Source organism: Brassica oleracea, chromosome C9 (genome assembly GCF_000695525.1).
Source record: "Brassica oleracea var. oleracea cultivar TO1000 chromosome C9, BOL, whole genome shotgun sequence".
NCBI classification, from domain to species: domain Eukaryota; kingdom Viridiplantae; phylum Streptophyta; class Magnoliopsida; order Brassicales; family Brassicaceae; genus Brassica; species Brassica oleracea.
In genome coordinates, this window is record NC_027756.1 from 9,268,012 (window position 1) to 9,273,898 (window position 5,887).

Consider the following 5,887-nt stretch of genomic DNA (forward strand, 5'->3'; position numbering starts at 1 on the left):
GACCCAGAGCGACGTCTCGCAGCGACCCCTCCAGGTCGCTCCCAAAGCCTGGAGCGACCTCCCGGAGCGACTACTGGAGGTCACTGCGCGCCTTCTGTTTGCTCAAATTCATTTCTACTCAAGGGCCTTTTGGTCATTTCATTATGCACGTTTTTACTTCTGAAAACCTATGTTTTAAGTACCTTTAGCAGCCACCAGACCGATTATCTTTGGTTCTAAGAAAAACCTTTGGAAAATTCATCTCTTGAATCATCTTTGTTCATCTAGTTATTGCAATTCTATGTTTCTAATTCATTGTTATATCTCTTTGTATGATTAATCTGAAATCCAAAATGAGTTTAAGAGGAATCATGAAGAGTAGTGAGTAATCACCATTTGAATTCATGGGTTAGGAAGATTAAGGGTGATTAGGTTAGAACTAGGATGTTTTAGAGTATATCATTCCAAAACCTTGCTAGTAGAGTAATCATAATGCATCTTCTGAGTTAGCTTCTCAAAAGTTGATCTTTAGGCATTTCCCACCCAAAAGGTGTTCGATGAAATGCCTCAAACAACTCTTCTAAGCTTTTAGCATATTTTGCCAAAGACATTTGTTGTTAGAAGTGCTAAGATAGCTTTAGACCTGTTAGTAATGATTGCTTACATATTATTCAACCAAAGACATTTGTTGTTTGAAATATGTTAGTAAATGAACATTCATCTAGACATAGAGTTTGTTTAGGATCGTGTCTAAGATTAAGGTTGATAGTTTGATTGTTCGTCTGTCATTTTTATTCTTAGTTCGAAACTTGATCACCCAAGGTCTAATTCCTATGCCCATGAGTTCTCATTTTCCTTAGTTAAGAAAGTCAACTCATTTACCGTTTTTATTATTCTGAAACTGCATTAGTATTAATCATTAGTTTAGAAAACCCTTTAAATCATCGGTTGCACTTAGATTAAGTAAGTACTTGCATTCTCAGTGCTTGAAATCTCTTAGAATTGGTTCTACAATCATTTATACTAAAACATTTTTCTTAAGAACCTTTAAAACTTCTATCATCAATAACTATGAGTTTTGTACCATCCAATGGATAATCGCAAACACAATTTTATTTCATCTTATATTCATAAACACAATTTTATTACACCTCAAGTGTGTTAAAAATTAATATCGACCGAAATGATTAACAATAACAGTATATGTATTTATGATATTAACTATATAACAAATGTTTCTTAATGTTGTGATATTTACTCTATTAATTTAGAGTCATAATTTTTATCTACCATTAGAAAATTGTCATTTAAATTTGAAATGGTCCTACAAAATATGTAACAGTATTTAAACCATTATAAATCTAATATACTAATTAAAGGTAAATCTAATATCAAGAATAAATATCTAAGGCATAATCTATACTATTAAAATAGAAGTCATGAATTCTCTCATGTGTAATTTTTAGTTTGGACCATTCCTCAAAAATATCAAATTTTACATAAGTTCGTTATTATATTTTTAATATCTTTATATTTTTAGGGGCCCATCTTTTTATTTGAAATAAAAATGAATATAATTAAAATATTCTGACAAAATCTTTTAAAAAACTTTATAGAATATTTTTAAATTTACTTTCAAAATTTGTTAGTTTTAATTTAATTATCATAAAATATAAAGGGCAAATCTCCAAAATAGCAAATTTCTAAGTTTATGTCACAAAAATAGCACTCAAAAACTAAAATGATTAAAATAACATTTTATCTTTTGAAAAATTTAAATTTTTTTTATTTTTCTAAATATGAAATCTTATCCCAAAACCCCACTCCCCAACTCTAAACCCTAAACTCTAAACCCTAAACTCTAAATCCTAAACCGTAAATCCTAAATCATAAACCCCACCCCTTAACTCTAAACCCTAAACCCCACCCCTAAACTCTAAACCCTAAACCCTAAACCCTAAACCCTAAATCCTAAACCCGACCCCTTAACTCTAAACCCTAATGTCTAAATTAATTTACCATTGGGGTATAAGTGTATATTTATCTCTTTTGATAAAACATTAAGTGCTATTTTGGTCATTTTTATTCTTATAGGCTATATTTGTGACAAAAACTTTTTTAGTGTTATCCTTGTCATTTTCTCAAATATAAATTAGAAATTAAAATTGAATTTAGCTTTGATTTATAAAAGAAAATTAAAAATTAAAATATTTGTAATTATATTCAATCATAATAAAAATGAAATTGATTAATTTCAAATTACATTTTACCAATAATTTTAAAAGATTTTGTTAGAACTAAATATTTATTTCTATTTTAATTTTCAAGAAATATATCTATCTATTCTATTAAAATAAAATTCATAATTTCTTTTATGTGTGATATTTGTATTCAGACCATGATTTGATTTTTTAAATTAAATGTATATCCTTAATGCTAATAATATATAATCTTTTAACTACTTTAATCATAATATCTTTTGATATCTTTTAATTTATATATATATATATATATATATATATATATATATATTTATTTATTTATTTAAAATTCTAAAAAATCTGTTGAAACAGATTATAACAAGATCTTAATTGTCAAAAATTGAATATAAATATTTTCACTAATTTTGTAATTAGTAATGAAATGTTATTATACATTAATATATTTTCAGCTATATTTTATAAAATGAAAATAATAAAATTATATCCTATTTTATCTATTTTCTAATAATACCTACCATTTTAAAAGAAAAACATTATATTGAACTGAATATGATAAAATTATTTTAAATTGATAAGTTAATATATTTTATTTTAATAAATATAAAATATTTATGCTAAAAATATAATATGTTGGTAGAACGGGTTAACATTAGTAAAATATATAATACATGTATAAAAAGTTAACTTATCTAAACTTTTATATATATAGTAATTTATTATATAAGATGAATAAACATAAAAAAATTACTAAAGAAAATCTAGCGATTTGAATTACGGGTTACAATCATAATAAATTAGATACAAAACAATTTTCAAATATGTTGTTTCATACATAAACAAAATGAGGAAATTTGGAAAAATGTCTTTATGTGAGATTATATTTTGAAAATTACACCAACTTTTTTTTTTGAAAAGTACACTTGTTTATAGGTGAAATGACCAAATTATCCAATTTGAATGTTTGTAATTATTCTAATAGCTAAGATAAAATCTTAATAAAACAATTTAGAATATTGTGTTTCTTTTTGAAACAAATTTAACAATAATAGGATTTTTGTTGATTTTGGTTTCAAATCATTGACTCAATATGTATATAGTATCTTATAAGTATATCTTACATTTCTTCTGATTAAACAAACGATGTCAATGCTTTGGAAAAAACGATGCCCCATTGTATTGCCATCTCTTGTGTATTGCTTACCAATAGGATGTTAACCCGAAACATTGTTCTCTTTTATCAACATTAAAAACATATGAGACCAAGTAATATAGAAAAACAAGAATCAGCTTAAAAATACAGAAAAACGTACTAGACCAGCTATATGAATACCTTCTAACCAATGCTAAGATATTTTTTTTTATAAACAAATCAACAGTACAACATCTGGAAAATAGCAAAACTTGATTAGCTCAATTCGTTGCTTCCCAAACAAAAGCTCTTCAGATTTTCATCACAATTTACCACATTCTTGTTAGTAGGATTCTTAAAAAAACAATCAGTCAGTAATATACACGTTCTTAGCCAATAACTAAATGATCACTTGTTCCGATTCGAATTTTTTTTGTCTTTATATACAACCATACACGCATTTGATGTACATTTTCTCTTTTTGTTACCACACAGTGGATCAAAGGAAGAATGATATATTTGTGAACTTTGTGCATATATATGGAACACAAAAGACTCTTGCAGTTCCATAAAATTTATGAATTAATTTTTCCATTCTTAAAAAAAATGATTTGTCTATTTTTTCATTATGTGATGGTAACATGTTCAATCTATTCATTTTTCTACGCCATGAAGACACCAACAACATTAGTATGCAATTATCTCAAAAATATATTTATCACAGACATAACAATAATATTATTTTCAGATTTACATTTTAGTTATTAATTTAAATTTTAATTTAAATAAGGATAAGAGTGTCTTATCACACATAATAAATTTTAGTTTTCAAAAAATAAAAAAGAAATGTATTTTTCAAAATTTAAATAAAAAATTTAGTATTTTTCAAAAATTATCCCAAAAAAAATCTGGTTTAATAATCAAAAACAAATTCAATAGGACAAATATATAATAAGAAGCAACATATATATGTGATGATTTGAATTTACAACATGAAAACTGTAAAAGCATTATATTTAAAATAATTATACAAATATTTAAATATGTGAGTAACATTAAAAATGTATATTGATTGTGTAAAACAAATATCTATATATAAACATGAAAATATACATCTGCACGGTTGTGCGGATCAAAATCTAGTAATTTGTTATTAGCAACTAAATTATGTAAAAGAAATCTTTGGCAGCTAATACTATAATCGGACACAGAATATTCGGCCAACAAAAGACTATATTATCTAATTATTTTATTTGTCAACTTAAAAAAGTCCAACATCAATATGTTCTTTCAGAAAATGGAATTCTATAAAAAAAATAAAAAACTAAAAGTCTGTCATTAAACTACAAAATTATCACATTGGCTCCAGTCGTTACAACATTATTAGTCACACTTTTGTAAAATCAAAACTCATGTATGTCAATCAGTCGTGGTTTGGTCATGATCATTAATGTAAGTTTTCTTAAAATTTACACCTAACAATGCATATGTACATGCAAATTAAAATTTTGAAATTAGTTTCAAATAAAAATATATTTCACGTATATATATTGTTAATGAACTTCATAATAACTAATTGTATACAAACTAAAACCAAAAATTGATATTTATTTAACTAAATATACACTATTAGAAAAACTCCAACATGACTTTTTAAAAAGAAAATTTTAAATTCTCAAACACATGAACAATCTCTTACGCTATATTTGAGAAGTGATTTTGCCACATGTTCTTTTTACAATCAATTTCACAAAACCAAAATATGACATGACTACTGAAATTGATGAAATGACTTCCGGAAAAATATAACATGTATAATTTCATTTAATGTTGATTTGTATTTTTGGCAAATTTATTAGAATATGGTAATAATTCATATATTACATTTAATATTGATATTTCTTTTTGGTAAACTTTTTTTAAATATGATAATAGCTCATACACCATCTATAAAATAAATATATTCATATATAACATTTCAAATTTCAAAATATTATTATTTTTGTATAATTATACAATTTGTATTATTAAAACTTTCAAAAATTTAATCCTAAGAACATTAGTTTCTTATATATCTACAAATTTTATAAATACTGTTTAGGCTAAATTTTTGATAATTATACAATTTTATATCATTTTATTAGTTTTATACAAATTGATTTAATATATATCAAATCTATATTAGATATTAGTAAGAAAATAGTAAAATCTATAAAATTTAATAAAATTTATTTTTAAATGTAAGTTAGCTTTAAAAAGTTCTTTAGTGCACATGGTGTAGAAAAACACCTAGTGGTTTGTAAATATTATGATTTATATATAAAAAACTTCATCCACGTTTCAGCGCGGGTTGAATTCTAGTAATTTCTTAATTTATAGATATATTAAAAAAATAATCAACAAAACTCGTACACTCAAGCTTGCTCGTTATTAGTTATTACGATTTCTAGAAAATGTTATTATCAACTGATTATACTGAACTAGATATTTGCCCGCGCAATAGCGCGGATTGACTAATTTTTTTAGGCATATTGCAAAATAAAATAAAATATTATTT